Here is a 24,443-nt window from a genome sequence, read left to right on the forward strand (position 1 = left end):
GCAATAATGGTATGGGTTTAGGTTCTGCTGTGTGTACTGGTGGTTGACTGCCCCCCAGCCCAGAGTGTGCATGGAAAATTGTCTGGCAGCCTCCCTGACAGCAAGCAGTGATAGTGCCCATGAAGGGGACCTTGTTGGGCCCGCCCCTTTCACGGTTATCGCTTCTCGGCCTTTTGGCTAAGATCAAGTGTAGTATCTGTTCTTATCAGTTTAATATCTGATACGTCCCCTATCTGGGGACCATATATTAAATGGATTTTTGAGAACGGGGGCCGATTTCAAAGCTTGCTTCCGTCGCCCTATGCATTGACCCGATATGGCAGTATCTTCGGGTACAGTGCACCACCCCCTTACAGGGTTAAAAAGAAAGATTCCTACTTTCATTGCTACCTGCTTGCTGGCTAGCCAGCTAGCCAGCCCTGTGGGCCTTGCTGCTGCTGCAGCCAAAAAACAAAAGGTGGTGCTGCTGCTGCTTCTGCTGCTTCTGCTTCTGCTTGTGTCTGGCCCCTGTTGGAGCGTCCAGGCACAGGACTTCTGCTGCTGCTGACTAAATGGCCTCCTTAATTGGATCATTTGAGTAGCCAGCACACCTGTGCAGGTAGGGCATGACATGATAGGCAGCTGCCTTGATAGCGGGTGGGTGCTGAATGTTCCTAATTGACAAAATAAGATTAATGCTTATGAAGAAATATAAAATCTCATCCCTTCCCCAATATCGCGCCACACCCCTACCCCTTAATTCCCTGGTTGAACTTGATGGACATATGTCTTTTTTCGACCGTACTAACTATGTAACTATGTAACATAACATGGGGGGGGGGGTCTCCTGGCTGTTCACACAGGTGTGTCATTGCTGTACATTGACCATGCATTGCTTCTGTGGTATTGCAAAGGCAAAGACAAATGCTTCCAGCCATCCATTGCACTAATGGATTGGTCATCAGCTGGCTGTCTATGTCCCGCATCAATATAGACCAAAGTACAGAGGGTTAGGCTATGCTATTGTGCACCTACCTGATGCATCAGAAGGTGCGAGGCCCTTGCTAAATTCTGTGCACAGACTTTGAGATCTATGCTTTAGACTGTATCTAAACCTGCTCCAACATGGACTGACATTCTGGCCTACTTTCAGCCGATGCGACTTGTCTGTCGCTGAACAGTCGCTTTTTATGTATTCAGCACCTATGTATAATGTTGTAAAAATGCTCTAGAAGCTAAAGTCGCAGAAATGTCACACATATTTGGCCTGCAACTTTCTGTGCGACAAATTCAGACAGGAAAAATCAGTATAAATCCTTAGAAAATTATCCCCCAGTGTCTCCATCTGCTGGCGGTATTGAATAAGCATTGCTGCACTGATGGGGTATGCATTAGACGAAAAAAAAGAAGAAAAAGAAGAATAATACGCCCAGAAAAGAGGCGAAAAGGAGAAAAACGTAAAAAAACGTGAAAAAAAAGTAAGAGGAAGAGAAGGGAAAAAAAGGTGGAAATGGGTTTAAAAGTGATTTCGGCGGAGAAATATATATATATATATATATATATATATATGCGCACACACACACATAGATATAAACGTATTCTCCGTTGAGATATTGCAGCCGCTGCTGTGTCCAGGCCCAGGAGCCTTAGCACTGTGCTGTGATGTCACTCAATACCACTGACATCACTAGGTGTAAACAACATCTCTCCTTTGCTGTGTATGTGACTATGGAGCTGTTTGGTGATGTTGTCTATTACGGCCTTCATAGAAGCAACAGGAGATTGTTGCATCCATCTTGAACCCTCAGAACTACAGTGCTATGATGTCACTCACTTCCACAGGCCTTGCAGAGTGTAAACAACAACAACCCAGCTTTGTTGTGTATGTAACCATAGGGATTTGTGATGTCACCTAGAACCTTCACAGCAGCGACAGCTTTATGAGGAGCATCAGCACTGCTCTGCCTGAGCAGAACCATCACCGCCATAGGTTGTCAAATAACCCGGATTTAACCCACACAGGTAAGTCCAATGGGGTGCAGGCATGTCCTCTATGCTTACAGCTTCCCGTGGGTGTTGGTTTGATACCGTTTGGGGACAGCCAAGGAGGCATCTGCAGGCAACAAAGGTAGGTGTGTGCTTGTGTGTGTGTTTCCTATGCAGATCCTAAGCCCAGTGTCACATGCAAGTAGGAGGAGTAAGAAGGGTTCCTGGCAAATCCGGGTTATGGATTGCATTTAAAAAGGCCCCGTGGGAGTGCAATGGGCCCCTGTCTTGCTGCTTAGCAATAATGGTATGGGTTTAGGTTCTGCTGTGTGTACTGGTGGTTGACTGCCCCCCAGCCCAGAGTGTGCATGGAAAATTGTCTGGCAGCCTCCCTGACAGCAAGCAGTGATAGTGCCCATGAAGGGGACCTTGTTGGGCCTGCCCCTTTCACGGTTATCGCTTCTCGGCCTTTTGGCTAAGATCAAGTGTAGTATCTGTTCTTATCAGTTTAATATCTGATACGTCCCCTATCTGGGGACCATATATTAAATGGATTTTTGAGAACGGGGGCCGATTTCGAAGCTTGCTTCCGTCGCCCTATGCATTGACCCGATATGGCAGTATCTTCGGGTACAGTGCACCACCCCCTTACAGGGTTAAAAAGAAAGATTCCTACTTTCATTGCTACCTGCTTGCTGGCTAGCCAGCTAGCCAGCCCTGTGGGCCTTGCTGCTGCTGCAGCCAAAAAACAAAAGGTGGTGCTGCTGCTGCTTCTGCTGCTTCTGCTTCTGCTTGTGTCTGGCCCCTGTTGGAGCGTCCAGGCACAGGACTTCTGCTGCTGCTGACTAAATGGCCTCCTTAATTGGATCATTTGAGTAGCCAGCACACCTGTGCAGGTAGGGCATGACATGATAGGCAGCTGCCTTGATAGCGGGTGGGTGCTGAATGTTCCTAATTGACAAAATAAGATTAATGCTTATGAAGAAATATAAAATCTCATCCCTTCCCCAATATCGCGCCACACCCCTACCCCTTAATTCCCTGGTTGAACTTGATGGACATATGTCTTTTTTCGACCGTACTAACTATGTAACTATGTAACATAACATGGGGGGGGGGGGTCTCCTGGCTGTTCACACAGGTGTGTCATTGCTGTACATTGACCATGCATTGCTTCTGTGGTATTGCAAAGGCAAAGACAAATGCTTCCAGCCATCCATTGCACTAATGGATTGGTCATCAGCTGGCTGTCTATGTCCCGCATCAATATAGACCAAAGTACAGAGGGTTAGGCTATGCTATTGTGCACCTACCTGATGCATCAGAAGGTGCGAGGCCCTTGCTAAATTCTGTGCACAGACTTTGAGATCTATGCTTTAGACTGTATCTAAACCTGCTCCAACATGGACTGACATTCTGGCCTACTTTCAGCCGATGCGACTTGTCTGTCGCTGAACAGTCGCTTTTTATGTATTCAGCACCTATGTATAATGTTGTAAAAATGCTCTAGAAGCTAAAGTCGCAGAAATGTCACACATATTTGGCCTGCAACTTTCTGTGCGACAAATTCAGACAGGAAAAATCAGTATAAATCCTTCGAAAATTATCCCCCAGTGTCTCCATCTGCTGGCGGTATTGAATAAGCATTGCTGCACTGATGGGGTATGCATTAGACGAAAAAAAAGAAGAAAAAGAAGAATAATACGCCCAGAAAAGAGGCGAAAAGGAGAAAAACGTAAAAAAACGTGAAAAAAAAGTAAGAGGAAGAGAAGGGAAAAAAAGGTGGAAATGGGTTTAAAAGTGATTTCGGCGGAGAAATATATATATATATATATATATATATATATATATATATATATATGCGCACACACACACATAGATATAAACGTATTCTCCGTTGAGATATTGCAGCCGCTGCTGTGTCCAGGCCCAGGAGCCTTAGCACTGTGCTGTGATGTCACTCAATACCACTGACATCACTAGGTGTAAACAACATCTCTCCTTTGCTGTGTATGTGACTATGGAGCTGTTTGGTGATGTCGTCTATTATGGCCTTCATAGAAGCAACAGGAGATTGTTGCATCCATCTAGAACCCTCAGAACTACAGTGCTATGATGTCACTCACTTCCACAGGCCTTGCAGAGTGTAAACAACAACAACCCTGCTTTGTTGTGTATGTAACCATAGGGATTTGTGATGTCACCTAGAACCTTCACAGCAGCGACAGCTTTATGAGGAGCATCAGCACTGCTCTGCCTGAGCAGAACCATCACCGCCATAGGTTGTCAAATAACCCGGATTTAACCCACACAGGTAAGTCCAATGGGGTGCAGGCATGTCCTCTATGCTTACAGCTTCCCGTGGGTGTTGGTTTGATACCGTTTGGGGACAGCCAAGGAGGCATCTGCAGGCAACAAAGGTAGGTGTGTGCTTGTGTGTGTGTTTCCTATGCAGATCCTAAGCCCAGTGTCACATGCAAGTAGGAGGAGTAAGAAGGGTTCCTGGCAAATCCGGGTTATGGATTGCATTTAAAAAGGCCCCGTGGGAGTGCAATGGGCCCCTGTCTTGCTGCTTAGCAATAATGGTATGGGTTTAGGTTCTGCTGTGTGTACTGGTGGTTGACTGCCCCCCAGCCCAGAGTGTGCATGGAAAATTGTCTGGCAGCCTCCCTGACAACAAGCAGTGATAGTGCCCATGAAGGGGACCTTGTTGGGCCCGCCCCTTTCACGGTTATCGCTTCTCGGCCTTTTGGCTAAGATCAAGTGTAGTATCTGTTCTTATCAGTTTAATATCTGATACGTCCCCTATCTGGGGACCATATATTAAATGGATTTTTGAGAACGGGGGCCGATTTCGAAGCTTGCTTCCGTCGCCCTATGCATTGACCCGATATGGCAGTATCTTCGGGTACAGTGCACCACCCCCTTACAGGGTTAAAAAGAAAGATTCCTACTTTCATTGCTACCTGCTTGCTGGCTAGCCAGCTAGCCAGCCCTGTGGGCCTTGCTGCTGCTGCAGCCAAAAAACAAAAGGTGGTGCTGCTGCTGCTTCTGCTGCTTCTGCTTCTGCTTGTGTCTGGCCCCTGTTGGAGCGTCCAGGCACAGGACTTCTGCTGCTGCTGACTAAATGGCCTCCTTAATTGGATCATTTGAGTAGCCAGCACACCTGTGCAGGTAGGGCATGACATGATAGGCAGCTGCCTTGATAGCGGGTGGGTGCTGAATGTTCCTAATTGACAAAATAAGATTAATGCTTATGAAGAAATATAAAATCTCATCCCTTCCCCAATATCGCGCCACACCCCTACCCCTTAATTCCCTGGTTGAACTTGATGGACATATGTCTTTTTTCGACCGTACTAACTATGTAACTATGTAACATAACATGGGGGGGGGGGTCTCCTGGCTGTTCACACAGGTGTGTCATTGCTGTACATTGACCATGCATTGCTTCTGTGGTATTGCAAAGGCAAAGACAAATGCTTCCAGCCATCCATTGCACTAATGGATTGGTCATCAGCTGGCTGTCTATGTCCCGCATCAATATAGACCAAAGTACAGAGGGTTAGGCTATGCTATTGTGCACCTACCTGATGCATCAGAAGGTGCGGGGCCCTTGCTAAATTCTGTGCACAGACTTTGAGATCTATGCTTTAGACTGTATCTAAACCTGCTCCAACATGGACTGACATTCTGGCCTACTTTCAGCCGATGCGACTTGTCTGTCGCTGAACAGTCGCTTTTTATGTATTCAGCACCTATGTATAATGTTGTAAAAATGCTCTAGAAGCTAAAGTCGCAGAAATGTCACACATATTTGGCCTGCAACTTTCTGTGCGACAAATTCAGACAGGAAAAATCAGTATAAATCCTTAGAAAATTATCCCCCAGTGTCTCCATCTGCTGGCGGTATTGAATAAGCATTGCTGCACTGATGGGGTATGCATTAGACGAAAAAAAAGAAGAAAAAGAAGAATAATACGCCCAGAAAAGAGGCGAAAAGGAGAAAAACGTAAAAAAACGTGAAAAAAAAGTAAGAGGAAGAGAAGGGAAAAAAAGGTGGAAATGGGTTTAAAAGTGATTTCGGCGGAGAAATATATATATATATATATATATATATATATATATATATGCGCACACACACACATAGATATAAACGTATTCTCCGTTGAGATATTGCAGCCGCTGCTGTGTCCAGGCCCAGGAGCCTTAGCACTGTGCTGTGATGTCACTCAATACCACTGACATCACTAGGTGTAAACAACATCTCTCCTTTGCTGTGTATGTGACTATGGAGCTGTTTGGTGATGTCGTCTATTATGGCCTTCATAGAAGCAACAGGAGATTGTTGCATCCATCTAGAACCCTCAGAACTACAGTGCTATGATGTCACTCACTTCCACAGGCCTTGCAGAGTGTAAACAACAACAACCCAGCTTTGTTGTGTATGTAACCATAGGGATTTGTGATGTCACCTAGAACCTTCACAGCAGCGACAGCTTTATGAGGAGCATCAGCACTGCTCTGCCTGAGCAGAACCATCACCGCCATAGGTTGTCAAATAACCCGGATTTAACCCACACAGGTAAGTCCAATGGGGTGCAGGCATGTCCTCTATGCTTACAGCTTCCCGTGGGTGTTGGTTTGATACCGTTTGGGGACAGCCAAGGAGGCATCTGCAGGCAACAAAGGTAGGTGTGTGCTTGTGTGTGTGTTTCCTATGCAGATCCTAAGCCCAGTGTCACATGCAAGTAGGAGGAGTAAGAAGGGTTCCTGGCAAATCCGGGTTATGGATTGCATTTAAAAAGGCCCCGTGGGAGTGCAATGGGCCCCTGTCTTGCTGCTTAGCAATAATGGTATGGGTTTAGGTTCTGCTGTGTGTACTGGTGGTTGACTGCCCCCCAGCCCAGAGTGTGCATGGAAAATTGTCTGGCAGCCTCCCTGACAGCAAGCAGTGATAGTGCCCATGAAGGGGACCTTGTTGGGCCCGCCCCTTTCACGGTTATCGCTTCTCGGCCTTTTGGCTAAGATCAAGTGTAGTATCTGTTCTTATCAGTTTAATATCTGATGCGTCCCCTATCTGGGGACCATATATTAAATGGATTTTTGAGAACGGGGGCCGATTTCGAAGCTTGCTTCCGTCGCCCTATGCATTGACCCGATATGGCAGTATCTTCGGGTACAGTGCACCACCCCCTTACAGGGTTAAAAAGAAAGATTCCTACTTTCATTGCTACCTGCTTGCTGGCTAGCCAGCTAGCCAGCCCTGTGGGCCTTGCTGCTGCTGCAGCCAAAAAACAAAAGGTGGTGCTGCTGCTGCTTCTGCTGCTTCTGCTTCTGCTTGTGTCTGGCCCCTGTTGGAGCGTCCAGGCACAGGACTTCTGCTGCTGCTGACTAAATGGCCTCCTTAATTGGATCATTTGAGTAGCCAGCACACCTGTGCAGGTAGGGCATGACATGATAGGCAGCTGCCTTGATAGCGGGTGGGTGCTGAATGTTCCTAATTGACAAAATAAGATTAATGCTTATGAAGAAATATAAAATCTCATCCCTTCCCCAATATCGCGCCACACCCCTACCCCTTAATTCCCTGGTTGAACTTGATGGACATATGTCTTTTTTCGACCGTACTAACTATGTAACTATGTAACATAACATGGGGGGGGGGTCTCCTGGCTGTTCACACAGGTGTGTCATTGCTGTACATTGACCATGCATTGCTTCTGTGGTATTGCAAAGGCAAAGACAAATGCTTCCAGCCATCCATTGCACTAATGGATTGGTCATCAGCTGGCTGTCTATGTCCCGCATCAATATAGACCAAAGTACAGAGGGTTAGGCTATGCTATTGTGCACCTACCTGATGCATCAGAAGGTGCGAGGCCCTTGCTAAATTCTGTGCACAGACTTTGAGATCTATGCTTTAGACTGTATCTAAACCTGCTCCAACATGGACTGACATTCTGGCCTACTTTCAGCCGATGCGACTTGTCTGTCGCTGAACAGTCGCTTTTTATGTATTCAGCACCTATGTATAATGTTGTAAAAATGCTCTAGAAGCTAAAGTCGCAGAAATGTCACACATATTTGGCCTGCAACTTTCTGTGCGACAAATTCAGACAGGAAAAATCAGTATAAATCCTTAGAAAATTATCCCCCAGTGTCTCCATCTGCTGGCGGTATTGAATAAGCATTGCTGCACTGATGGGGTATGCATTAGACGAAAAAAAAGAAGAAAAAGAAGAATAATACGCCCAGAAAAGAGGCGAAAAGGAGAAAAACGTAAAAAAACGTGAAAAAAAAGTAAGAGGAAGAGAAGGGAAAAAAAGGTGGAAATGGGTTTAAAAGTGATTTCGGCGGAGAAATATATATATATATATATATATATATATATATATATATATGCGCACACACACACATAGATATAAACGTATTCTCCGTTGAGATATTGCAGCCGCTGCTGTGTCCAGGCCCAGGAGCCTTAGCACTGTGCTGTGATGTCACTCAATACCACTGACATCACTAGGTGTAAACAACATCTCTCCTTTGCTGTGTATGTGACTATGGAGCTGTTTGGTGATGTCGTCTATTACGGCCTTCATAGAAGCAACAGGAGATTGTTGCATCCATCTTGAACCCTCAGAACTACAGTGCTATGATGTCACTCACTTCCACAGGCCTTGCAGAGTGTAAACAACAACAACCCAGCTTTGTTGTGTATGTAACCATAGGGATTTGTGATGTCACCTAGAACCTTCACAGCAGCGACAGCTTTATGAGGAGCATCAGCACTGCTCTGCCTGAGCAGAACCATCACCGCCATAGGTTGTCAAATAACCCGGATTTAACCCACACAGGTAAGTCCAATGGGGTGCAGGCATGTCCTCTATGCTTACAGCTTCCCGTGGGTGTTGGTTTGATACCGTTTGGGGACAGCCAAGGAGGCATCTGCAGGCAACAAAGGTAGGTGTGTGCTTGTGTGTGTGTTTCCTATGCAGATCCTAAGCCCAGTGTCACATGCAAGTAGGAGGAGTAAGAAGGGTTCCTGGCAAATCCGGGTTATGGATTGCATTTAAAAAGGCCCCGTGGGAGTGCAATGGGCCCCTGTCTTGCTGCTTAGCAATAATGGTATGGGTTTAGGTTCTGCTGTGTGTACTGGTGGTTGACTGCCCCCCAGCCCAGAGTGTGCATGGAAAATTGTCTGGCAGCCTCCCTGACAGCAAGCAGTGATAGTGCCCATGAAGGGGACCTTGTTGGGCCCGCCCCTTTCACGGTTATCGCTTCTCGGCCTTTTGGCTAAGATCAAGTGTAGTTCTGCTCACTTGGTCTGGCCAGAGGGTGTCTGGGGTACCCGGCTCCTTTGCCTGGGGGGATCGTCCTTCTTAACGGAGGGACTTCACCCCCCTGCTGCTATCAGGGAGCCGGCTTAGTCCCCAGACAACGGGAGGCGATCCCCACCTACCTACTTCGGTGGGGGAGGTGTCTGGACATCATGGACATGGAGGAAGATTGCGGTTTTTCTTCGGAAGGCGTGCCGCCTTTTGCGAGACTTCGGAATGGAGTTCGTATTTCCCTGCTCGATGTCCGGAAGAAGGAAAGAGGCCTTGTCTTTGTCGTGGAAGAAGTGCTGTTTAAGTTGCTGGAAGTCAAGAGGGAGCAAATCCTATCCATGCTTGAGTTTCCCAGAAGTGGATACTACGACGTGGTGCTGGCTTCTGAAGAGGACTATGAGTCATTTTGGAACATATTGCAGCAAAAGAAGGTATGTCCGGTTTTGGAAGGGGTGGAGATAGTTCCACATTTCCCACGTAGAGAACGATTGGTGACTATAAGGATGTATAGCCCATATACTTCGGAGGAGGATATCGTTACCTTTTTGTCTCGATTCTGTGACAGTGTTCTGCCTAAAGGCAAGGTATTTAATCAATATGGACTATGGACCACCAAGTGGAGGTTCCATGTGAAATTTAAAATGGCAGATGGCAAGTTAGTGATCCCCCCAGGACGGTTTAAAATTGGTTCTGTGAACGGGGATCTGTATTTTTCTGGCATGCAAGATTTTTGCCGCAAATGTAAACAGTACGGTCACAGAAAGGAGGATTGCACGTTTTTGTGGTGTTTCAAGTGTCAAGAGGAGGGTCACGACGTGGAAAATTGTCAAAAGAAAAGGAAATGCCATCTGTGTGGTGAGGAGGGCCATCTGCTTGGCTCGTGTCCTAAGAAAAAGTCTGAGAAAAATTCAGAGAAAAAGGAAGCTGTAAAAAGAAGCAGAGAGGAACCAGCTGAAGTGAAAGAACCAGAAGTGGAGCAGGTTCCAACTAGAAGACCTACAGAGCAGAAGAAGAAGAGAGAGGAGGAAGTGTATGTGCCAGTGCAGTATTTTGGTGTGCTTGGTGGTTTGTTGGAAAATTTGTCGGAAGCAGAAAGAAAAACGTTTGACAAAGATATGATGGATCTAAAGATAGGCTTGAAGAACCGGGAGGAAGAAGCTCGGGATAAAGTCTATTTTTCTTTCAAGGCAGACATGAACCGTTTTGTTGAAACGTATAAAATTCCAGGCTGGTTAGCGTCTCAAGTTAAGAAAGATATAGCAAATGGCAATATCAGTCGAGGACTGATAGACTTTCTAATGGTGTTTGCATGGAGGAAGGGGATGACCTTCTAATTTGGTTTTGCTTAATTAGAAAGTAATGTTTGGTTTTGCTATTTTATGTTGTTTCTTATTTTGTTTTTAAATGTTCTATTTTGTTTCATTAGTGTTTAAGAAAAGAAATAAAAACATGTTACCTGATGATGAACACAAAATTGAGTTCCAAATAAGATCTTGGAACTCTGAGTGAGTTCTGAGGGCTAACTTAAAAAAAATCTGTTCTTATCAGTTTAATATCTGATACGTCCCCTATCTGGGGACCATATATTAAATGGATTTTTGAGAACGGGGGCCGATTTCGAAGCTTGCTTCCGTCGCCCTATGCATTGACCCGATATGGCAGTATCTTCGGGTACAGTGCACCACCCCCTTACAGGGTTAAAAAGAAAGATTCCTACTTTCATTGCTACCTGCTTGCTGGCTAGCCAGCTAGCCAGCCCTGTGGGCCTTGCTGCTGCTGCAGCCAAAAAACAAAAGGTGGTCCTGCTGCTGCTTCTGCTGCTTCTGCTTCTGCTTGTGTCTGGCCCCTGTTGGAGCGTCCAGGCACAGGACTTCTGCTGCTGCTGACTAAATGGCCTCCTTAATTGGATCATTTGAGTAGCCAGCACACCTGTGCAGGTAGGGCATGACATGATAGGCAGCTGCCTTGATAGCGGGTGGGTGCTGAATGTTCCTAATTGACAAAATAAGATTAATGCTTATGAAGAAATATAAAATCTCATCCCTTCCCCAATATCGCGCCACACCCCTACCCCTTAATTCCCTGGTTGAACTTGATGGACATATGTCTTTTTTCGACCGTACTAACTATGTAACTATGTAACATAACATGGGGGGGGGGGGTCTCCTGGCTGTTCACACAGGTGTGTCATTGCTGTACATTGACCATGCATTGCTTCTGTGGTATTGCAAAGGCAAAGACAAATGCTTCCAGCCATCCATTGCACTAATGGATTGGTCATCAGCTGGCTGTCTATGTCCCGCATCAATATAGACCAAAGTACAGAGGGTTAGGCTATGCTATTGTGCACCTACCTGATGCATCAGAAGGTGCGAGGCCCTTGCTAAATTCTGTGCACAGACTTTGAGATCTATGCTTTAGACTGTATCTAAACCTGCTCCAACATGGACTGACATTCTGGCCTACTTTCAGCCGATGCGACTTGTCTGTCGCTGAACAGTCGCTTTTTATGTATTCAGCACCTATGTATAATGTTGTAAAAATGCTCTAGAAGCTAAAGTCGCAGAAATGTCACACATATTTGGCCTGCAACTTTCTGTGCGACAAATTCAGACAGGAAAAATCAGTATAAATCCTTAGAAAATTATCCCCCAGTGTCTCCATCTGCTGGCGGTATTGAATAAGCATTGCTGCACTGATGGGGTATGCATTAGACGAAAAAAAAGAAGAAAAAGAAGAATAATACGCCCAGAAAAGAGGCGAAAAGGAGAAAAACGTAAAAAAACGTGAAAAAAAAGTAAGAGGAAGAGAAGGGAAAAAAAGGTGGAAATGGGTTTAAAAGTGATTTCGGCGGAGAAATATATATATATATATATATATATATATATATATATATATATATGCGCACACACACACATAGATATAAACGTATTCTCCGTTGAGATATTGCAGCCGCTGCTGTGTCCAGGCCCAGGAGCCTTAGCACTGTGCTGTGATGTCACTCAATACCACTGACATCACTAGGTGTAAACAACATCTCTCCTTTGCTGTGTATGTGACTATGGAGCTGTTTGGTGATGTCGTCTATTACGGCCTTCATAGAAGCAACAGGAGATTGTTGCATCCATCTTGAACCCTCAGAACTACAGTGCTATGATGTCACTCACTTCCACAGGCCTTGCAGAGTGTAAACAACAACAACCCAGCTTTGTTGTGTATGTAACCATAGGGATTTGTGATGTCACCTAGAACCTTCACAGCAGCGACAGCTTTATGAGGAGCATCAGCACTGCTCTGCCTGAGCAGAACCATCACCGCCATAGGTTGTCAAATAACCCGGATTTAACCCACACAGGTAAGTCCAATGGGGTGCAGGCATGTCCTCTATGCTTACAGCTTCCCGTGGGTGTTGGTTTGATACCGTTTGGGGACAGCCAAGGAGGCATCTGCAGGCAACAAAGGTAGGTGTGTGCTTGTGTGTGTGTTTCCTATGCAGATCCTAAGCCCAGTGTCACATGCAAGTAGGAGGAGTAAGAAGGGTTCCTGGCAAATCCGGGTTATGGATTGCATTTAAAAAGGCCCCGTGGAAGTGCAATGGGCCCCTGTCTTGCTGCTTAGCAATAATGGTATGGGTTTAGGTTCTGCTGTGTGTACTGGTGGTTCACTGCCCCCCAGCCCAGAGTGTGCATGGAAAATTGTCTGGCAGCCTCCCTGACAGCAAGCAGTGATAGTGCCCATGAAGGGGACCTTGTTGGGCCCGCCCCTTTCACGGTTATCGCTTCTCGGCCTTTTGGCTAAGATCAAGTGTAGTATCTGTTCTTATCAGTTTAATATCTGATACGTCCCCTATCTGGGGACCATATATTAAATGGATTTTTGAGAACGGGGGCCGATTTCGAAGCTTGCTTCCGTCGCCCTATGCATTGACCCGATATGGCAGTATCTTCGGGTACAGTGCACCACCCCCTTACAGGGTTAAAAAGAAAGATTCCTACTTTCATTGCTACCTGCTTGCTGGCTAGCCAGCTAGCCAGCCCTGTGGGCCTTGCTGCTGCTGCAGCCAAAAAACAAAAGGTGGTGCTGCTGCTGCTTCTGCTGCTTCTGCTTCTGCTTGTGTCTGGCCCCTGTTGGAGCGTCCAGGCACAGGACTTCTGCTGCTGCTGACTAAATGGCCTCCTTAATTGGATCATTTGAGTAGCCAGCACACCTGTGCAGGTAGGGCATGACATGATAGGCAGCTGCCTTGATAGCGGGTGGGTGCTGAATGTTCCTAATTGACAAAATAAGATTAATGCTTATGAAGAAATATAAAATCTCATCCCTTCCCCAATATCGCGCCACACCCCTACCCCTTAATTCCCTGGTTGAACTTGATGGACATATGTCTTTTTTCGACCGTACTAACTATGTAACTATGTAACATAACATGGGGGGGGGGGTCTCCTGGCTGTTCACACAGGTGTGTCATTGCTGTACATTGACCATGCATTGCTTCTGTGGTATTGCAAAGGCAAAGACAAATGCTTCCAGCCATCCATTGCACTAATGGATTGGTCATCAGCTGGCTGTCTATGTCCCGCATCAATATAGACCAAAGTACAGAGGGTTAGGCTATGCTATTGTGCACCTACCTGATGCATCAGAAGGTGCGAGGCCCTTGCTAAATTCTGTGCACAGACTTTGAGATCTATGCTTTAGACTGTATCTAAACCTGCTCCAACATGGACTGACATTCTGGCCTACTTTCAGCCGATGCGACTTGTCTGTCGCTGAACAGTCGCTTTTTATGTATTCAGCACCTATGTATAATGTTGTAAAAATGCTCTAGAAGCTAAAGTCGCAGAAATGTCACACATATTTGGCCTGCAACTTTCTGTGCGACAAATTCAGACAGGAAAAATCAGTATAAATCCTTAGAAAATTATTCCCCAGTGTCTCCATCTGCTGGCGGTATTGAATAAGCATTGCTGCACTGATGGGGTATGCATTAGACGAAAAAAAAGAAGAAAAAGAAGAATAATACGCCCAGAAAAGAGGCGAAAAGGAGAAAAACGTAAAAAAACGTGAAAAAAAAGTAAGAGGAAGAGAAGGGAAAAAAAGGTGGAAATGGGTTTAAAAGTGATTTCGGCGGAGAAATATATATATATATATATATATATATATATATATATATATATATATATATGCGCACACACACACATAGATATAAACGTATTCTCCGTTGAGATATTGCAGCCGCTGCTGTGTCCAGGCCCAGGAGCCTTAGCACTGTGCTGTGATGTCACTCAATACCACTGACATCACTAGGTGTAAACAACATCTCTCCTTTGCTGTGTATGTGACTATGGAGCTGTTTGGTGATGTCGTCTATTACGGCCTTCATAGAAGCAACAGGAGATTGTTGCATCCATCTTGAACCCTCAGAACTACAGTGCTATGATGTCACTCACTTCCACAGGCCTTGCAGAGTGTAAACAACAACAACCCAGCTTTGTTGTGTATGTAACCATAGGGATTTGTGATGTCACCTAGAACCTTCACAGCAGCGACAGCTTTATGAGGAGCATCAGCACTGCTCTGCCTGAGCAGAACCATCACCGCCATAGGTTGTCAAATAACCCGGATTTAACCCACACAGGTAAGTCCAATGGGGTGCAGGCATGTCCTCTATGCTTACAGCTTCCCGTGGGTGTTGGTTTGATACCGTTTGGGGACAGCCAAGGAGGCATCTGCAGGCAACAAAGGTAGGTGTGTGCTTGTGTGTGTGTTTCCTATGCAGATCCTAAGCCCAGTGTCACATGCAAGTAGGAGGAGTAAGAAGGGTTCCTGGCAAATCCGGGTTATGGATTGCATTTAAAAAGGCCCCGTGGGAGTGCAATGGGCCCCTGTCTTGCTGCTTAGCAATAATGGTATGGGTTTAGGTTCTGCTGTGTGTACTGGTGGTTGACTGCCCCCCAGCCCAGAGTGTGCATGGAAAATTGTCTGGCAGCCTCCCTGACAGCAAGCAGTGATAGTGCCCATGAAGGGGACCTTGTTGGGCCCGCCCCTTTCACGGTTATCGCTTCTCGGCCTTTTGGCTAAGATCAAGTGTAGTATCTGTTCTTATCAGTTTAATATCTGATACGTCCCCTATCTGGGGACCATATATTAAATGGATTTTTGAGAACGGGGGCCGATTTCGAAGCTTGCTTCCGTCGCCCTATGCATTGACCCGATATGGCAGTATCTTCGGGTACAGTGCACCACCCCCTTACAGGGTTAAAAAGAAAGATTCCTACTTTCATTGCTACCTGCTTGCTGGCTAGCCAGCTAGCCAGCCCTGTGGGCCTTGCTGCTGCTGCAGCCAAAAAACAAAAGGTGGTGCTGCTGCTGCTTCTGCTGCTTCTGCTTGTGTCTGGCCCCTGTTGGAGCGTCCAGGCACAGGACTTCTGCTGCTGCTGACTAAATGGCCTCCTTAATTGGATCATTTGAGTAGCCAGCACACCTGTGCAGGTAGGGCATGACATGATAGGCAGCTGCCTTGATAGCGGGTGGGTGCTGAATGTTCCTAATTGACAAAATAAGATTAATGCTTATGAAGAAATATAAAATCTCATCCCTTCCCCAATATCGCGCCACACCCCTACCCCTTAATTCCCTGGTTGAACTTGATGGACATATGTCTTTTTTCGACCGTACTAACTATGTAACTATGTAACATAACATGGGGGGGGGGGGGGGGTCTCCTGGCTGTTCACACAGGTGTGTCATTGCTGTACATTGACCATGCATTGCTTCTGTGGTATTGCAAAGGCAAAGACAAATGCTTCCAGCCATCCATTGCACTAATGGATTGGTCATCAGCTGGCTGTCTATGTCCCGCATCAATATAGACCAAAGTACAGAGGGTTAGGCTATGCTATTGTGCACCTACCTGATGCATCAGAAGGTGCGAGGCCCTTGCTAAATTCTGTGCACAGACTTTGAGATCTATGCTTTAGACTGTATCTAAACCTGCTCCAACATGGACTGACATTCTGGCCTACTTTCAGCCGATGCGACTTGTCTGTCGCTGAACAGTCGCTTTTTATGTATTCAGCACCTATGTATAATGTTGTAAAAATGCTCTAGAAGCTAAAGTCGCAGAAATGTCACACATATTTGGCCTGCAACTTTCTGTGCGACAAATTCAGACAGGAAAAATCAGTATAAATCCTTAGAAAATTATCCCCCAGTGTCTCCATCTGCTGGCGGTATTGAATAAGCATTGCTGCACTGATGGGGTATGCATTAGACGAAAAAAAAGAAGAAAAAGAAGAATAATACGCCCAGAAAAGAGGCGAAAAGGAGAAAAACGTAAAAAAACGTGAAAAAAAAGTAAGAGGAAGAGAAGGGAAAAAAAGGTGGAAATGGGTTTAAAAGTGATTTCGGCGGAGAAATATATATATATATATATATATATATATATATATATATATATATGCGCACACACACACATAGATATAAACGTATTCTCCGTTGAGATATTGCAGCCGCTGCTGTGTCCAGGCCCAGGAGCCTTAGCACTGTGCTGTGATGTCACTCAATACCACTGACATCACTAGGTGTAAACAACATCTCTCCTTTGCTGTGTATGTGACTATGGAGCTGTTTGGTGATGTCGTCTATTACGGCCTTCATAGAAGCAACAGGAGATTGTTGCATCCATCTTGAACCCTCAGAACTACAGTGCTATGATGTCACTCACTTCCACAGGCCTTGCAGAGTGTAAACAACAACAACCCAGCTTTGTTGTGTATGTAACCATAGGGATTTGTGATGTCACCTAGAACCTTCACAGCAGCGACAGCTTTATGAGGAGCATCAGCACTGCTCTGCCTGAGCAGAACCATCACCGCCATAGGTTGTCAAATAACCCGGATTTAACCCACACAGGTAAGTCCAATGGGGTGCAGGCATGTCCTCTATGCTTACAGCTTCCCGTGGGTGTTGGTTTGATACCGTTTGGGGACAGCCAAGGAGGCATCTGCAGGCAACAAAGGTAGGTGTGTGCTTGTGTGTGTGTTTCCTATGCAGATCCTAAGCCCAGTGTCACATGCAAGTAGGAGGAGTAAGAAGGGTTCCTGGCAAATCCGGGTTATGGATTGCATTTAAAAAGGCCCCGTGGGAGTGCAATGGGCCCCTGTCTTGCTGCTTAGCAATAATGGTATGGGTTTAGGTTCTGCTGTGTGTACTGGTGGTTGACTGCCCCCCAGCCCAGAGTGTGCATGGAAAATTGTCTGGCAGCCTCCCTGACAGCAAGCAGTGATAGTGCCCATGAAGGGGACCTTGTTGGGCCCGCCCCTTTCACGGTTATCGCTTCTCGGCCTTTTGGCTAAGATCAAGTGTAGTATCTGTTCTTATCAGTTTAATATCTGATACGTCCCCTATCTGGGGACCATATATTAAATGGATTTTTGAGAACGGGGGCCGATTTCGAAGCTTGCTTCCGTCGCCCTATGCATTGACCCGATATGGCAGTATCTTCGGGTACAGTGCACCACCCCCTTACAGGGTTAAAAAGAAAGATTCCTACTTTCATTGCTACCTGCTTGCTGGCTAGCCAGCTAGCCAGCCCTGTGGGCATTGCTGCTACTGCAGCCAAAAAACAAAAGGTGGTGCTGCTGCTGCTTCTGCTGCTTCTGCTTCTGCTTGTGTCTGGCCCCTGTTGGAGCGTCCAGGCACAGGACTTCTGCTGCTGCTGACTAAATGGCCTCCTTAATTGGATCATTTGAGTAGCCAGCACACCTGTGCAGGTAGGGCATGACATGATAGGCAGCTGCCTTGATAGCGGGTGGGTGCTGAATGTTCCTAATTGACAAAATAAGATTAATGCTTATGAAGAAATATAAAATCTCATCCCTTCCCCAATATCGCGCCACACCCCTACCCCTTAATTCCCTGGTTGAACTTGATGGACATATGTCTTTTTTCGACCGTACTAACTATGTAACTATGTAACATAACATGGGGGGGGGGGGGGTCTCCTGGCTGTTCACACAGGTGTGTCATTGCTGTACATTGACCATGCATTGCTTCTGTGGTATTGCAAAGGCAAAGACAAATGCTTCCAGCCATCCATTGCACTAATGGATTGGTCATCAGCTGGCTGTCTATGTCCCGCATCAATATAGACCAAAGTACAGAGGGTTAGGCTATGCTATTGTGCACCTACCTGATGCATCAGAAGGTGCGAGGCCCTTGCTAAATTCTGTGCACAGACTTTGAGATCTATGCTTTAGACTGTATCTAAACCTGCTCCAACATGGACTGACATTCTGGCCTACTTTCAGCCGATGCGACTTGTCTGTCGCTGAACAGTCGCTTTTTATGTATTCAGCACCTATGTATAATGTTGTAAAAATGCTCTAGAAGCTAAAGTCGCAGAAATGTCACACATATTTGGCCTGCAACTTTCTGTGCGACAAATTCAGACAGGAAAAATCAGTATAAATCCTTAGAAAATTATCCCCCAGTGTCTCCATCTGCTGGCGGTATTGAATAAGCATTGCTGCACTGATGGGGTATGCATTAGACGAAAAAAAAGAAGAAAAAGAAGAATAATACGCCCAGAAAAGAGGCGAAAAGGAGAAAAACGTAAAAAAACGTGAAAAAAAAGTAAGAGGAAGAGAAGGGAAAAAAAGGTGGAAATGGGTTTAAAAGTGATTTCGGCGGAGAAATATATATATATATATATATATATATATATATATATATATATATGCGCACACACACACATAGATATAAACGTATTCTCCGTTGAGATATTGCAGCCGCTGCTGTGTCCAGGCCCAGGAGCCTTAGCACTGTGCTGTGATGTCACTCAATACCACTGACATCACTAGGTGTAAACAACATCTCTCCTTTGCTGTGTATGTGACTATGGAGCTGTTTGGTGATGTCGTCTATTATGGCCTTCATAGAAGCAACAGGAGATTGTTGCATCCATCTTGAACCCTCAGAACTACAGTGCTATGATGTCACTCACTTCCACAGGCCTTGCAGAGTGTAAACAACAACAACCCAGCTTTGTTGTGTATGTAACCATAGGGATTTGTGATGTCACCTAGAACCTTCACAGCAGCGACAGCTTTATGAGGAGCATCAGCACTGCTCTGCCTGAGCAGAACCATCACCGCCATAGGTTGTCAAATAACCCGGATTTAACCCACACAGGTAAGTCCAATGGGGTGCAGGCATGTCCTCTATGCTTACAGCTTCCCGTGGGTGTTGGTTTGATACCGTTTGGGGACAGCCAAGGAGGCATCTGCAGGCAACAAAGGTAGGTGTGTGCTTGTGTGTGTGTTTCCTATGCAGATCCTAAGCCCAGTGTCACATGCAAGTAGGAGGAGTAAGAAGGGTTCCTGGCAAATCCGGGTTATGGATTGCATTTAAAAAGGCCCCGTGGGAGTGCAATGGGCCCCTGTCTTGCTGCTTAGCAATAATGGTATGGGTTTAGGTTCTGCTGTGTGTACTGGTGGTTGACTGCCCCCCAGCCCAGAGTGTGCATGGAAAATTGTCTGGCAGCCTCCCTGACAGCAAGCAGTGATAGTGCCCATGAAGGGGACCTTGTTGGGCCCGCCCCTTTCACGGTTATCGCTTCTCGGCCTTTTGGCTAAGATCAAGTGTAGTATCTGTTCTTATCAGTTTAATATCTGATACGTCCCCTATCTGGGGACCATATATTAAATGGATTTTTGAGAACGGGGGCCGATTTCGAAGCTTGCTTCCGTCGCCCTATGCATTGACCCGATATGGCAGTATCTTCGGGTACAGTGCACCACCCCCTTACAGGGTTAAAAAGAAAGATTCCTACTTTCATTGCTACCTGCTTGCTGGCTAGCCAGCTAGCCAGCCCTGTGGGCCTTGCTGCTGCTGCAGCCAAAAAACAAAAGGTGGTGCTGCTGCTGCTTCTGCTGCTTCTGCTTCTGCTTGTGTCTGGCCCCTGTTGGAGCGTCCAGGCACAGGACTTCTGCTGCTGCTGACTAAATGGCCTCCTTAATTGGATCATTTGAGTAGCCAGCACACCTGTGCAGGTAGGGCATGACATGATAGGCAGCTGCCTTGATAGCGGGTGGGTGCTGAATGTTCCTAATTGACAAAATAAGATTAATGCTTATGAAGAAATATAAAATCTCATCCCTTCCCCAATATCGCGCCACACCCCTACCCCTTAATTCCCTGGTTGAACTTGATGGACATATGTCTTTTTTCGACCGTACTAACTATGTAACTATGTAACATAACATGGGGGGGGGGGTCTCCTGGCTGTTCACACAGGTGTGTCATTGCTGTACATTGACCATGCATTGCTTCTGTGGTATTGCAAAGGCAAAGACAAATGCTTCCAGCCATCCATTGCACTAATGGATTGGTCATCAGCTGGCTGTCTATGTCCCGCATCAATATAGACCAAAGTACAGAGGGTTAGGCTATGCTATTGTGCACCTACCTGATGCATCAGAAGGTGCGAGGCCCTTGCTAAATTCTGTGCACAGACTTTGAGATCTATGCTTTAGACTGTATCTAAACCTGCTCCAACATGGACTGACATTCTGGCCTACTTTCAGCCGATGCGACTTGTCTGTCGCTGAACAGTCGCTTTTTATGTATTCAGCACCTATGTATAATGTTGTAAAAATGCTCTAGAAGCTAAAGTCGCAGAAATGTCACACATATTTGGCCTGCAACTTTCTGTGCGACAAATTCAGACAGGAAAAATCAGTATAAATCCTTAGAAAATTATCCCCCAGTGTCTCCATCTGCTGGCGGTATTGAATAAGCATTGCTGCACTGATGGGGTATGCATTAGACGAAAAAAAAGAAGAAAAAGAAGAATAATACGCCCAGAAAAGAGGCGAAAAGGAGAAAAACGTAAAAAAACGTGAAAAAAAAGTAAGAGGAAGAGAAGGGAAAAAAAGGTGGAAATGGGTTTAAAAGTGATTTCGGCGGAGAAATATATATATATATATATATATATATATATATATATATATATATATATGCGCACACACACACATAGATATAAACGTATTCTCCGTTGAGATATTGCAGCCGCTGCTGTGTCCAGGCCCAGGAGCCTTAGCACTGTGCTGTGATGTCACTCAATACCACTGACATCACTAGGTGTAAACAACATCTCTCCTTTGCTGTGTATGTGACTATGGAGCTGTTTGGTGATGTCGTCTATTACGGCCTTCATAGAAGCAACAGGAGATTGTTGCATCCATCTTGAACCCTCAGAACTACAGTGCTATGATGTCACTCACTTCCACAGGCCTTGCAGAGTGTAAACAACAACAACCCAGCTTTGTTGTGTATGTAACCATAGGGATTTGTGATGTCACCTAGAACCTTCACAGCAGCGACAGCTTTATGAGGAGCATCAGCACTGCTCTGCCTGAGCAGAACCATCACCGCCATAGGTTGTCAAATAACCCGGATTTAACCCACACAGGTAAGTCCAATGGGGTGCAGGCATGTCCTCTATGCTTACAGCTTCCCGTGGGTGTTGGTTTGATACCGTTTGGGGACAGCCAAGGAGGCATCTGCAGGCAACAAAGGTAGGTGTGTGCTTGTGTGTGTGTTTCCTATGCAGATCCTAAGCCCAGTGTCACATGCAAGTAGGAGGAGTAAGAAGGGTTCCTGGCAAATCCGGGTTATGGATTGCATTTAAAAAGGCCCCGTGGGAGTGCAATGGGCCCCTGTCTTGCTGCTTAGCAATAATGGTATGGGTTTAGGTTCTGCTGTGTGTACTGGTGGTTGACTGCCCCCCAGCCCAGAGTGTGCATGGAAAATTGTCTGGCAGCCTCCCTGACAGCAAGCAGTGATAGTGCCCATGAAGGGGACCTTGTTGGGCCCGCCCCTTTCACGGTTATCGCTTCTCGGCCTTTTGGCTAAGATCAAGTGTAGTATCTGTTCTTATCAGTTTAATATCTGATACGTCCCCTATCTGGGGACCATATATTAAATGGATTTTTGAGAACGGGGGCCGATTTCGAAGCTTGCTTCCGTCGCCCTATGCATTGACCCGATATGGCAGTATCTTCGGGTACAGTGCACCACCCCCTTACAGGGTTAAAAAGAAAGATTCCTACTTTCATTGCTACCTGCTTGCTGGCTAGCCAGCTAGCCAGCCCTGTGGGCCTTGCTGCTGCTGCAGCCAAAAAACAAAAGGTGGTGCTGCTGCTGCTTCTGCTGCTTCTGCTTCTGCTTGTGTCTGGCCCCTGTTGGAGCGTCCAGGCACAGGACTTCTGCTGCTGCTGACTAAATGGCCTCCTTAATTGGATCATTTGAGTAGCCAGCACACCTGTGCAGGTAGGGCATGACATGATAGGCAGCTGCCTTGATAGCGGGTGGGTGCTGAATGTTCCTAATTGACAAAATAAGATTAATGCTTATGAAGAAATATAAAATCTCATCCCTTCCCCAATATCGCGCCACACCCCTACCCCTTAATTCCCTGGTTGAACTTGATGGACATATGTCTTTTTTCGACCGTACTAACTATGTAACTATGTAACATAACATGGGGGGGGGGGGGGTCTCCTGGCTGTTCACACAGGTGTGTCATTGCTGTACATTGACCATGCATTGCTTCTGTGGTATTGCAAAGGCAAAGACAAATGCTTCCAGCCATCCATTGCACTAATGGATTGGTCATCAGCTGGCTGTCTATGTCCCGCATCAATATAGACCAAAGTACAGAGGGTTAGGCTATGCTATTGTGCACCTACCTGATGCATCAGAAGGTGCGAGGCCCTTGCTAAATTCTGTGCACAGACTTTGAGATCTATGCTTTAGACTGTATCTAAACCTGCTCCAACATGGACTGACATTCTGGCCTACTTTCAGCCGATGCGACTTGTCTGTCGCTGAACAGTCGCTTTTTATGTATTCAGCACCTATGTATAATGTTGTAAAAATGCTCTAGAAGCTAAAGTCGCAGAAATGTCACACATATTTGGCCTGCAACTTTCTGTGCGACAAATTCAGACAGGAAAAATCAGTATAAATCCTTAGAAAATTATCCCCCAGTGTCTCCATCTGCTGGCGGTATTGAATAAGCATTGCTGCACTGATGGGGTATGCATTAGACGAAAAAAAAGAAGAAAAAGAAGAATAATACGCCCAGAAAAGAGGCGAAAAGGAGAAAAACGTAAAAAAACGTGAAAAAAAAGTAAGAGGAAGAGAAGGGAAAAAAAGGTGGAAATGGGTTTAAAAGTGATTTCGGCGGAGAAATATATATATATATATATATATATATATATATATATATATATATATGCGCACACACACACATAGATATAAACGTATTCTCCGTTGAGATATTGCAGCCGCTGCTGTGTCCAGGCCCAGGAGCCTTAGCACTGTGCTGTGATGTCACTCAATACCACTGACATCACTAGGTGTAAACAACATCTCTCCTTTGCTGTGTATGTGACTATGGAGCTGTTTGGTGATGTCGTCTATTACGGCCTTCATAGAAGCAACAGGAGATTGTTGCATCCATCTTGAACCCTCAGAACTACAGTGCTATGATGTCACTCACTTCCACAGGCCTTGCAGAGTGTAAACAACAACAACCCAGCTTTGTTGTGTATGTAACCATAGGGATTTGTGATGTCACCTAGAACCTTCACAGCAGCGACAGCTTTATGAGGAGCATCAGCACTGCTCTGCCTGAGCAGAACCATCACCGCCATAGGTTGTCAAATAACCCGGATTTAACCCACACAGGTAAGTCCAATGGGGTGCAGGCATGTCCTCTATGCTTACAGCTTCCCGTGGGTGTTGGTTTGATACCGTTTGGGGACAGCCAAGGAGGCATCTGCAGGCAACAAAGGTAGGTGTGTGCTTGTGTGTGTGTTTCCTATGCAGATCCTAAGCCCAGTGTCACATGCAAGTAGGAGGAGTAAGAAGGGTTCCTGGCAAATCCGGGTTATGGATTGCATTTAAAAAGGCCCCGTGGGAGTGCAATGGGCCCCTGTCTTGCTGCTTAGCAATAATGGTATGGGTTTAGGTTCTGCTGTGTGTACTGGTGGTTGACTGCCCCCCAGCCCAGAGTGTGCATGGAAAATTGTCTGGCAGCCTCCCTGACAGCAAGCAGTGATAGTGCCCATGAAGGGG

The 24,443-nt window shown here is 46.0% G+C and overlaps 10 non-coding genes across 10 annotated transcripts; all 10 read left to right on the top strand.

Annotated features, from left to right (window-relative positions):
• Positions 1–157: 157 nt before the first annotated feature.
• Positions 158–348, top strand: LOC130322564 (U2 spliceosomal RNA). Its single transcript, XR_008868040.1, has one exon. It is a non-coding gene; the product is annotated as a U2 spliceosomal RNA (small nuclear RNA).
• Positions 349–2,420: 2,072 nt separating this feature from the next.
• LOC130322553 (U2 spliceosomal RNA) lies at positions 2,421–2,611 on the top strand. The gene has a single exon (XR_008868030.1). It is a non-coding gene; the product is annotated as a U2 spliceosomal RNA (small nuclear RNA).
• Positions 2,612–4,698: 2,087 nt separating this feature from the next.
• LOC130322554 (U2 spliceosomal RNA) lies at positions 4,699–4,889 on the top strand. The gene has a single exon (XR_008868031.1). It is a non-coding gene; the product is annotated as a U2 spliceosomal RNA (small nuclear RNA).
• Positions 4,890–6,969: 2,080 nt separating this feature from the next.
• LOC130322563 (U2 spliceosomal RNA) lies at positions 6,970–7,160 on the top strand. Its single transcript, XR_008868039.1, has one exon. It is a non-coding gene; the product is annotated as a U2 spliceosomal RNA (small nuclear RNA).
• Positions 7,161–10,793: 3,633 nt separating this feature from the next.
• Positions 10,794–10,983, top strand: LOC130322565 (U2 spliceosomal RNA). Its single transcript, XR_008868041.1, has one exon. It is a non-coding gene; the product is annotated as a U2 spliceosomal RNA (small nuclear RNA).
• Positions 10,984–13,070: 2,087 nt separating this feature from the next.
• Positions 13,071–13,261, top strand: LOC130322555 (U2 spliceosomal RNA). Its single transcript, XR_008868032.1, has one exon. It is a non-coding gene; the product is annotated as a U2 spliceosomal RNA (small nuclear RNA).
• A 2,092-nt stretch (positions 13,262–15,353) lies between these two features.
• Positions 15,354–15,544, top strand: LOC130322556 (U2 spliceosomal RNA). The gene has a single exon (XR_008868033.1). It is a non-coding gene; the product is annotated as a U2 spliceosomal RNA (small nuclear RNA).
• Positions 15,545–17,629: 2,085 nt separating this feature from the next.
• LOC130322557 (U2 spliceosomal RNA) lies at positions 17,630–17,820 on the top strand. Its single transcript, XR_008868034.1, has one exon. It is a non-coding gene; the product is annotated as a U2 spliceosomal RNA (small nuclear RNA).
• A 2,089-nt stretch (positions 17,821–19,909) lies between these two features.
• Positions 19,910–20,100, top strand: LOC130322558 (U2 spliceosomal RNA). Its single transcript, XR_008868035.1, has one exon. It is a non-coding gene; the product is annotated as a U2 spliceosomal RNA (small nuclear RNA).
• A 2,090-nt stretch (positions 20,101–22,190) lies between these two features.
• On the top strand, positions 22,191–22,381 carry LOC130322560 (U2 spliceosomal RNA). The gene has a single exon (XR_008868036.1). It is a non-coding gene; the product is annotated as a U2 spliceosomal RNA (small nuclear RNA).
• Positions 22,382–24,443: the final 2,062 nt, after the last annotated feature.

The sequence above is a fragment of the Hyla sarda genome, unplaced genomic scaffold (assembly GCF_029499605.1).
Source record: "Hyla sarda isolate aHylSar1 unplaced genomic scaffold, aHylSar1.hap1 scaffold_2355, whole genome shotgun sequence".
Classification (NCBI taxonomy): domain Eukaryota; kingdom Metazoa; phylum Chordata; class Amphibia; order Anura; family Hylidae; genus Hyla; species Hyla sarda.